At 38.3% G+C, this 11,860-nt stretch overlaps 1 pseudogene; it reads right to left on the minus strand.

Annotated features, from left to right (window-relative positions):
• LOC149239903 (nucleobase-ascorbate transporter 6-like) overlaps nucleotides 1-9,743 on the minus strand; it is a 35,429-nt pseudogene extending 25,686 nt beyond the window's left edge.
• Nucleotides 9,744-11,860: the final 2,117 nt, after the last annotated feature.

Here is an 11,860-nt window from a genome sequence, read left to right on the forward strand (position 1 = left end):
CATAACAACATTCCTGTAAAAGAGATAGATGCAGAAAATGCAGCAGAAAAAGAAAATCTCACTGCCCGAAATGAAAAAATTCAAATAGAAAAACCTTTCAACCTTGAGACCGAAATAGGCAAATTAAAGATAACAATTCCATTGTCAGAATTGGCTAAACACAATGTCTATAGAGAACAAATCAGCAGATCACTTCAAATTTCAGAAAACAGAGATGCAGTAAATGTCCTTGATGATCAACCAGAATTAATTTTTGGCCCTGAGGTAAATGACAAATCAGTAGACGGAGGGGTCCCTCCTTTCTATGTAAGTCTGAACATTCATGATAAGATACTTCATAATGCAATGTTTGATTCTGGAGCTTCTCATAATTTAATGCCTAAATCTGTAATGGAGAAGTTGGACCTAGATATCACCAGGCCATACAAAGACTTGTTCTCTTTTGATTCAAGCCAGGTCAGATGTCTAGGGTTGATCAAAGATTTATGTGTATCATTAGTTCAATACCCTGCCAAGACAATTTTAATGGATGTAGTGGTAGCTGATATTCCACCAAAATATGGTATGTTGCTGTCTAGATCTTGGGGTGCAAAGCTCCAGGGATCTTTACAACTGGACATGTCATATGCTACCATTTTAGTATTTGGTCAACCAAAGAGATTATACTGAGAGACATTAATGAAATATGTTGTCAGAACCCAGGAGAAACCCTAGAATTTTGCCATCTATTCCATGCATTCTGACATGGACTCCTTCATCCTATACAATGCTGAAATTTATCCCCCAACTAATGTCAAGGCTTCAACATTAGATCAAGAAAAATTCATAAATGAAAAGTCTAGTGTTCAAATTCAAAAAATTTGTGTGAACAATGATATATCAGATGCTCAAGAAAAATTGGATGAAACAAAAGAAACATATCTTCCTATCAAACAAATTTCTGAAACTCCTGATTCCAATTATAAACATGAGATCCTTTGGCACTTGGAATTTGATGGATCAGTCAATAAACTAGGAGCAGGAGTAGGAATTTGGGTACATAATATGGAAAATGATCATGCTGAAGGACATGCATACAGATTGAATTTTCGATGCACTAATAACATGGCTGAATATGAAGCCCTTTTGCTAGGACTTAAATTGATCAAAAGCTTAGGGGCAGTTAGGGTATCAATTTTGGGAGACTCTGATTTGTTCATTCAAAAAATGAAAGGGAATTTCCTCACAAATGATCTAAGATTAAGATCTTACAGAGGAGCAGCAATTGAAATACTTAATACCTTTCTGGAAACTCAGCTTGCCAAAATTCCAAGAAAACACAATTTGCATGTTCACAGTTTGGCAACATTTGCCAGCACTTGTAAACTGCCATTTGAACCCAATCATCATTTTACAACTGAGATCAAACACAGGCCAACTGTACCAGACAATGTAAAAAATTGGCAAGTGTTTGACAATGATACTCAGATTAACAATTTCTTGACCCTAAAAGAAGAATTTTCCAGTACTAATATAGACACAGACACTGTTTGTGAAATTGATCAGATGGATAAAATTGAAACAACCATTTTAGCAGAAAGTGCCACTAAATTGCTGCATCCAACAAAATTTACCAGCAAAGAGTTGCAAGAGATTAAAAAGTTAGACAATGATGAGACTATTGGAGGAGAATCTGAAGTTATTGATTTAAAAGACAACTATTTTCCCACGGGATTAACTCCTTTGGAAGATTTCTTTGATTCTAATGATATCCCAAGGAAACCCAAAATGCAGCCTCTAAACGCAGACATTGAGGACTGTAACATAGGAACTGAAGAAAATCCTAAAATGATTAAATTATCCAAAACTTTGCCTCCTGACCAAAAGCTTAAATATGTTGAACTGTTCAAGGAATTCCAAGATGTTTTTGCATGGAGCTATGAAGATCTCAAATCCTATGACACTTCTGTGATTCAACATACAATACCCCTCAAAGAAAATCAGAAACCTTTCAAGAAAAAACTCAGAAGGGTCAATCCTGTACTACTCCCTTTAATTGAAAAAGAAGTCAAAAGAATGTATGAAGCTGGGATAATTGCACCTATCAGATTTTTGGAATGGGTATCTAATTTAGTGCCCATTGGGAAGAAAACAGGAGAAATCAGACTATGTGTGGATTTAAGGAATCTAAATAAGGTTTCTTTGAAATACCACTATCCCTTACTTAAGATGGACCACATTTTACAAAGAGTAGTAGGTGCCTCTAGAATTTCACTGCTGGATGGGTTCTCAGGCTTCAACCAGATTCTAGTTCACCTTGATGATCAGGAAAAAAATTGCTTTTACAACCCCATGGGGAACTTTCAAATATGTGAAAATGCCATTTGGACTCAAGAATGCAGGGGCAACCTTCCAACGTGCAATGGCCATAGCTTTTGCTAAAGAAATTCATGATTTTATAGTCATATACCTTGATGATCTTATTGTGTTTTCCAAATTAGATCAACATCACTTAGATCATCTGAGATAAGTATTTTTAACATGTAGAAAATATGGTATATCACTAAATCCAAAGAAGTCATTATTCGGCCTAGAGGAGGGCAAACTGTTGGGCCACATGATCTCAAAATATGGCATTAAAATTGACCCTGATCGAATAGAAGCCATTTTAGAAATTCCCCATCCCAGAAATATCAAAGAACTTCAAGCTTTCCTAGGAAAGATTAATTTTTTAAGAAGATTCATACCTAACTTGGCTGAGCTAATTAGATTGCTGAATAATATGCTGAAAAAAGATTCCAAGGTCAAATGGACAGTAGAAGCTAAACAAGCATTTGAAGAAATCAAAATGGCCTTGACTGAAACACCAGTCCTTACAAGCCCAAAATTCGACTGAGACTTCATAATCTTTTCATTTGCATCAGAAAATACTATTGCTGCTGTTTTACTACAGAAAGATGATCAAGGATGTGAAAAACTTATAGCCTTTTTTAGTAAAGCACTGAGGGATGCACCACTAAAATACCCAATCATGGAAAAACAAGCTTATGCACTTGTGAAAGCCATCAAAGATTTCAGAGTCTACATGTTATACTCCCATATAATAGCCCATGTGCCAAGCACTGTTGTCAAAGATATCCTAACCCAAGAAGGGATTGAAGGCAAGAGAGGTAAATGGATTGCTACTATATTAGAGTATGATATTGAAATAAAACCTACAAAACTTATCAAAGGACAGGGATTGGCTAAACTCATGACTGAAACTAACTGCCAAGCCCTGGATATCAATGAACTGGATAATGAACAAGAGATGGAGACTCCATAAATCAGCCAGGCCTTCCTAGAATCACCTTGGTATGCTGATATATGTTATGTATTATTAAACCTGCAAGCTCCTCTAGGGTTATCCAGAACAAAGAAAAGGTTTTTGAAAATGAAAGCTTCAAAGTTTTGTATTTTAGATAGTGCTCTCTTTTGGAAAAATCATGAAGGTGTTCTATTAAATTGTCTAATAAAAGATGAAGCTGACAAGGTACTCAAAGAATTTCATGTAGGGGACTGTGGTGGACACTTGTACTAGAAATCAACTGCTGATAAAATCCTAAGGGCTGGATTTTACTAGCCCACATTGTTTGCTGATGTCAAAAAGTTTGTCTCTGCTTGCCACAAATGTCAAATTTTTGAAGGCAAGAGGAAACTTTTACCTCTACCCCTTAGACCAATTTCCACTGAAAGACCATTCCAACAATGGAGTTAAGATTTTATTGGGGAAATTCACCCTCCCTCTTCTGGCCAACATAAATGGATCCTGACCGCTACAGACTATTTCACCAAGTGGATAGAAGCTATCCCTTGTAGACAAGCCAATGATTCAGTGATCATGCAATTCTTAGAAACAAACATCCTATCCAGATTTGGCTGTCCTGAAAAAATTATAACTGATAATGCTGCTATTTTCAAATCCAAGAGAATGATCAGTTTCTGTCATAAATACCATATCACTCTAGGCCACTCCACAGCCTATTATCCTCAAGGTAATGGTCTAGCTGAGTCATCCAATAAAAGCCTGATCATTATCATTAAGAAAGTATTGGAAGAAAATAAGAAAAATTGGCATAAAAAGCTTATAAATGCATTATGGGCAGACATGTTAACTACCAAGAGATCCATTGGGACTAGTCCATATGAGCTTGTCTATGGTACGGAGGTTGTATTTCCTTCATCTCTAGGGGTACCTGTAATGAAATTATTGCAAGAAGTTCAAGTACAGCCCAATGACATTCAAAGAAGGATAAATCAGAATATACATTTGCAACAAACTGGAGAAGAGGTATATCAAAAATCTCAAGTGCTACAAGAAAAACTCAAGAAGATATTTGATAAGAGGACTAAGGCAGAGGATTTTTTCATAGGAGACAAAGTTCTGAAATGGGACTCCAGAAGAGAAGATAAAGGAAAACATGGGAAGTTTGAATTCCTATGGAAGGGACCTTTTATTATTCAGGCCTCACAGGGAAATAATACCTACTTTTTGAAAAGCCTGGATGGTACAGAAGCAGAAGAAGGACCAGTTAATGGTCGGATGTTGAAACACTATTTTGTTCCAGTTTGTTGATATATCAGGACTCTAACTTGTACATAGTGAAGTTCAGTTTCTACAGTTTATTACAGTAATAAGAATAGGAAGGAATGTGCAGAAAATTTTGAAGGACATTCAAGAAATTTTACCACTTGTATGTGTTACCTCATTTTTTAGTTTATTAGAAATTGTAGAAGAAGACTTGGGAGCTGAAAACATAAGAACAAACATTCAGACAAAATATCCAAAACAGAGGTGCAATTGTTTTGAATCAGTTCATGAGAGATGTGTATATTTTACATGGTCCTCTGTACAGTTTTGTTTACTTACAAGCAAAGGAAGATTTCAGAATGCAGCAAGAATTGTACATAAGGCCATCTGACCTGCTGTTCTTGACTTTTCACCAGGAAAAGCCATCCCCAAGTGGAGCCAGTGTTATGCTCCTATGCCAATAGGTTTCATATTTCATGATTGACTGGTTAAAAACCCTAATATGTTCACCCTTTCCCTGCTGCAAAGGTTTTCCATATTTTCAAAAAAAATCAAAAAATTAAAAAATGAAAAGAGGGTATACGCTAAAAGAAAAATCAAAGGGTGAAAAGATAAGTGGTCAAAAAGAAAAAATGAAAGAAATGAACCCCAAATAAAAAGGACCAAGAAAGTTTGCAAGTCCAAATGCCACTACCATTTCATGTTCAGTAAATAAAGTTTCATGTACAGCTTGTGAAACTCTTTTTCACAGTTGATGAATGGCCAAACAGCCTAATCTTGGCTAGTTCATGTTTCAATTTCCTGTTTTAGAGATAGAGAATAAAATCTATCCAAAATGTTTAAACTTAGCAGATAAATAGTTAGGTAGAGAAGCAAAGGAGCTCAACAGTTAAATATGAGCCCTTGGAAGTTACAAGTGTTGATTTATATAGGCTTATCATACAGAGAAAAGAAGATTGTTGAGGGTTTGCCAGTCCAAGTGCACCCAAAGAAAAAGAAGAAAAAATGTTAGGTACTGTAGGCTGGGTAGGTAGTTTTGGTGTTGTAGAAGCATGCTTATGATTAATTTTTTCTCTCAAAGATGTTCACCTTATTGTTATCATAAGTACCATGGCAACTGTTTTGTTACAAATCAAGTGAGGCATGACTAACTTCCCTTCACACTTCTCCCTAAATCACTCACTAATCTCCCCCAGGGTGTTGAGATCTGCTCAATATCCCCAAATCACTCCATTTCATTTCATAAAACCCTAAGTAAAACCATTTTACTTAGGAGATTGTGCAAAATCACATATAAACTTGTCCCCTTAAGCCTAAGTTTTTAAACTCCATAACTTAGCGCTCTTTTTCAACACATTTCTCATATTGACTCTAACCCTATATTATATAAATTCCTAATAAATTCCCCTTCCCCCGTATTAATACAACTATACAATAAAAACCCCATATTTTAATATTCCCTGCCCCGGTTTAAATATAAACCATATCGCTGTTAAAATTGGGAATTTATAAGTTCACCTGGAACTTATTAAACAACCCTAACCCGCCGCGCAAAAACCCAAGAGTTAATTAACATCTGGTTAATTAACAACTTACACAAACCCCGATAACCAATCAAACCCACCCCGATATTATTAAAAGTCATTATTTAAATGTATGGGTCCCCCGCCGTAGCCATCCACCATATCCCAATGCCGTCAACCGTTGGATCCGGGCCTACTCATCGGACGGTCCACGCTTATATCGCGCCCCCCCTTCTGCCCGATCGTTAACTCCTGGGGGGCTGGCGGTATTGCCGCCGTACTGGGGACACACGTCTAGCTCTCGCCATGCTCGCTGCCTCTCTGCCCCAAACCACTCTGGCCCATAAGTGGTGCAGGCCAATACCGCTTACCGCCCTCCCGCTGACCCCGCCTGCTGACATCATCACCACATCACCACCACATCATCCTCCCGTACCCCCGCATCACGACAAGACATCACATTCCGATGACATCATCTGACAAAAAAGCGCCAAAAAGCCCCATGAAAGCCAAATTTTGTTAAAAAGTCGAGAAAGTGTCATTTTCGCTTGTTTTCATTCATTTTTCTTTGTGAAAATGTTTCATGCAAACTACGTCCAAGCAACTGCTCGAGCATACAGTTCACCACCCGGCCAAACAAAGTCCAGCATCCTGCTCCGCAGCTCGTCGGTCAACCTGCAATTGCACTGTTTGCCTCTAAAAAACAGGTATTTACCCCAATTTGCCTCCCGAACCTGTAATTTCATTTTTCCTCTGTGAATTTTACCCAACAAGGCCAAATTCAAGTAAAATCAGTCCATAACTCTCAAAAAAGGACACCCAGAACTGCTCTTTTGCCCATTTTTCCACAGAAACTCGACCTCCAGTTTGAGAACACAACAAACAAACATGGAAGCCCCTGTGGCCCTCAATGTCGCGCCCTTCAATGCACCTCACAAAGACCTGGATTGGTTGCGCTTGGTTCACAAAGATTTTCAAATTAAAGAGTTATCTGGTGATATGAACCATCTCCAAGCATTTTGTAGAATTAGGAATAGTCATCTGAGTAACTCTGATATCTTTGGAATATGGGAATCTAATCTCCCCAGGTATTACCTTCCCTCAGTCAATGTGTTCCCAGATATTATCCACCATTTCTGTGCAAACTATGACCCTGTTAGTAACGCAGTTATGATTCCATCACAAACTATTCTCTTCTACATAACTGCTGAATCTATCAATGAGATGTTACACTTCCATCCCACTCAGCCCCTTGCTCCTCTTTCCATGGGATTTTTTCTTGAGCAAGGCTCTCAATTTCCCACTTCAGAAATAGCCCGGATTGCTAAGTTATTCATGAAGCCAGATTGCTAGGCCCAAGGCCCACCTCCTTATGTACATTCCTGGTTTACTGAAACTAGCAAGCTTATTCTTGACATGATATCCTTTATATTGGGATTCAAAAGCAGTGAATTTGTTGATGAGACCATCTTTGCTATGTTGTCAATGTTTACTCTAGGACAGCCCCCTGCTGTCAAATATGATTATGCCTCTTTCATTGCCAATAAAATCAATGAGCATTTCATAAATCTGGACAGAGGAGTCTTCAAGTACACCCCATTCATATATCACCTTCTGCTATATTATCAAACAGACAACTTTTTATTTCCTATCAGGAAATTGGATTCCAAAGGAGAGAGGAGGTCTGTGATCTTTTGGGCCTCAGTCTTCCGCAATGTTTGTGAATCCCCTTATACCTACTATGAATTCATTGACTGGTTTATACATCCAGCCTCCACTTTATTGATAGGAGTTCCTCGTCCTAGGTTCTCTGGTGACGTAAAGAAGATTTTACAGCTCTCCAAAAACTACAGAATAGGTGACTGGTACCTCTAGCAGAATCACATTGAAATCAGACTTTATGGTTGTGAGCTGTGTCCTTACAAGTTTCCCAAATATGTGCCCATGAGACTATTTGCACTAGAGTATTTCAGGCAACTTATCAATGCAGATTTAACTCACTTTTGCAATGTAAAGAAAAAGGCTCAGCTGAGAATAAGAAACCAATTAGGCCCTTTTATCATTAACAAGAGGGAGGCATGGGAAGATGCTGATAAGATATTAGGGGAAGACCTTAAACTGAAGAAAAGTTTCTGGTGGGTACCATATGACCCAAATAACTTTATAAGTGACAGAAAAGTAAAAAATAGGCTATCGGACTATAAACATTTTAGGATCCCTGAAATAGAGCAATTTGCTAATCAGGATGAGTGGGTAGAGGGTACATTAATAGAAGAACTTACTTAGCAAGAAATGATGGAACAAGCTACGAAATATCTTGAAAAGACCCTTGACCTGGACTCCTTTGGATAGGTATCTTTCAAGCTACCACAACAAACCGGAGTGGGTACATCCTCTGCTGGAACTTCACAGCAGCTCGTACAGGAAACTAGTGCACCAGGTACAGGGTCTTCTAAGGGCAAGGAAGTGGCAGGCATGGAGCAACAAGCAATGACTGATCAGCAGGGGCAAATTCCTTCTGTCTAGACCAAAGCAGCAGAGATTCCCGCATTACAGACTCCTCTAAATGAGGAAAAAGGCAAGAAAAGAGACAGAGAAGAGGCCACACCCATCAGTGGACCTACAAAACAGGCGGGTGCAAAAAGGCAAAGACTAAATCCTCTGTTTGAATAGGAAATCATTGAAGAAACAATAGAAAGTATAAGAGGTGAGAGGGCAACCAGCCAATAGACCTCCCCAGTGATAGAGACATCAACTAGCTCACATAGGCAAGAGCTAGAAAGGCAACATAGTGTGGAAGTGTCATCCACTAGGCCACCAAGTAAGCAAACCTCTGACATCAAAAGAACATTCACAGAGATAAAGGCTAGAAATGATCCATTGAGGCTGCAAATTTACAATCAATATCTTAAGATGGCCCCCACAAAGCAGCAAAGATTAATGTCAGCATATGACATAAAGGAGGGCGAAATGATCATGAGTTATTTCAAGCCCAAGGTGCAGCAACCAAAGTCAGCAGCTAACTACATCAGGACAAATCTGGAGGTCCTAGCCAAGGACATTCACCCAATAGACCAGATTGAGCTGCATGAACAGACTAGAGAGATTGTATACTCCACATTAGCTGAAAAAGCTATGTTAGCTCATAAATTGCAAAACTCCTTGAATAATACTTCTGCTCAGTTGGATTTAGAGAAAGCTTCTTCTCTAGCAAAGGACAACAGGATAAAATCTTTGGAGGACATCATCATTGAACTGGGACATGATCCCAAAGATGCCAAAGGCATAAAAGCACTAATTTAGAAGAAAGAAGAGGACATTGCTGTCGTCAGAAAACAACTTAAAATGCCTCCTTCTATGCATCCACAGACTGCAGATGTTGTGCAACAGAAGTCTGAAGACGACATGATGGACCTACTCATGAGATTGAATGAGAGATTGAGTGAGACAGAGTAGGCATTGGAGAAAGCATTACAAGAAAAGCAGGGAGAGTCGACCTCCCAGCCACCTGAAGTAGCTCCAACAGTCACTACTGCCCCCTCCACACTTATAACAGTAGTGCCCCCAACTGTCCCAGCATCAACAACAACAGTCATCACAGGAGCGACATCAACAGCAATAGCACCAGGCAGTAGTACAGCTATGAGCACAGAGCAATTAATAAAAGCCATGGAGGAATTAAAACTCCAAGTATCAGAGCTGAATCAAGTAAAGGAGAAATTGGAAAAAGTTGAACAAAGTTATGATGAATCCAAGATGAATGTGGCAGAGAAAACAAGGGAGATCAAAGCATTGGAGAACAAAGTAAGAGCATTAGAAAATGATCTCTTTGGATAAGCCTTTAGCAGAAATCAGAGGAATTTTGTGGACCAACATCACTCAATCCCTTAGTGATGTATGGAGGTCTATCCAAACCATTTATGAGCAGATTGACCTGATAAGAGTGGCCCAAGTGGAAATTAAAAAACAAGAGCCTTATTGGGACAGATGCCTGAGCAAACTAATAGGCTAATACATTTTTTGAATACCAAGACCAATGAAGAACTAGAAACACTGGAAATTAGAGACAGAACATGCACCATTCTAGACATCAAGAGAGTTCTATCCATGAGAACTCTAATGCAAAATTTGGACAGAAGATGCTAGGACATGCAGGTAGAGATTGATTCTTTCACAGAAAAGTTTACAGTCCTGCATCAAAAAGGTTTGCCAAGTCCTTTGGGAAATAATGATTGTCTGATGAAACATAAGGATTATGTATATAAATTGAATACATATGATGTTAATCAAGTTAATACATCATCAAGTACTTTAGGAGAAAAAGCACTTCCATCTGGCCAATTCCTCTATGACAGCGTGGAAAATTTGTTTTACAATGAGCACGAGGTGAAGCATCTGTTCACCATCCCGCCTAATTTCTTCAGGTGCACAGAGACTGACGAAACTCTAAGGAAGCTTCAGAGACATAAATTACCAGGACCAGAGTGGTGGAAAAGTATGTTAGAGATCCTATGAACTTATCTCTGGTCAATTCAAAATTTTGGACCATCTGCTATAATGTGGAGAACATAAATAAATCACAGTCATGCGGGTCAAAGTGCTTCACATCAGAGTTAAAGAGAGACCGACCAAGGCAGAATAACCAGCACAGAGTATCAGTAGAAGACAGTTGTGAACCGACTTGCAGCACCTACCTCCTGTACATCTCATAAAGACGGAACAACCAGCACAGCGTCAATTTATTACATCAATTTATTGTTCCCCTGTTTTCGAGACTGTCTGTCTCTATCTTTGTAAAATGCATTAATGATCATCAGATATTATTTCTATCAGATATTATGTAAGACATTTTGATGTTTTTATTATAAAGACCCCCCCATACGAAGTATTAGGGGTTGGTTGGTTGAATGGGAAGCATTCTCAGACTTTGCTGTAATTCTAAAGTTTTTGGAATAAAAGGCTGTTGGAACCATTTTTGTCTGGCTTACTGAATGAGGAATTGCTGCTAAGGACCATGCTACAGAATTCTTGAATCATCTTATGGATCAATATTTCCCTTCTAACTTGTGTTTTACAGTTTCTATGTTTATTATATCATCTATGTTTCATTATCTAAATAATAGAGAGAAAGAATAACTTAGAATTTGCTTGATTACACTCTGTGTTCAGTCTTTGTTATTATCAATGTTTCCTTCAGAATTAGAATAAACAGTGAATTCTTAATTGCTCCTGTTTCCCCTTATTCTTTCATCTTGAATATTTGCTAAGGAATTCTTAACTGCTCCTTAACAGTAATCATCTATTTTCCCTCTGTCAACATGATGAAGGATTCTTAATAGCCCTTCACCCATTGGCCCCATTCCATCTGATTTCAGCCTACAAATTGTTCCATGTTTGAGTACCTTGCTCTGTAGCACCTTTCTTTGTTCAGAAACCTAATCCAGGAAGCTATCCTCCTTTGACTCCATCGTGCCCAATGGACTGAAACTCTTCAGTTTTACCTCACTGTTCTATTGAATCTCCATTCCTCCAACAAAACACAAAAAAAAACCCTTGTACTTCATAGCTAGCCTAATATACCTCCAAACAAAGCTAAATTGTAAAGATAGAGCCCTCTCTGGATGCAGATTGGCTAGAATCTGTATCTAAAAGATTGGTCTGTGGTTACCTCGGCCGTATTCCCTTTCTTACAACTTTGGGGAACAACCTGAGTGATAACACGTTGGATTCATTTTATGGTTCAGATATCATCATTTTATTAATCAAAGTATGGAAATTTTATAAATCC

This window comes from Pinus tabuliformis, chromosome 8 (genome assembly GCF_031772625.1).
Source record: "Pinus tabuliformis cultivar Carrire ecotype Pingquan chromosome 8, CPIR1, whole genome shotgun sequence".
In the NCBI taxonomy this organism is placed as follows: Eukaryota; Viridiplantae; Streptophyta; class Pinopsida; order Pinales; family Pinaceae; genus Pinus; species Pinus tabuliformis.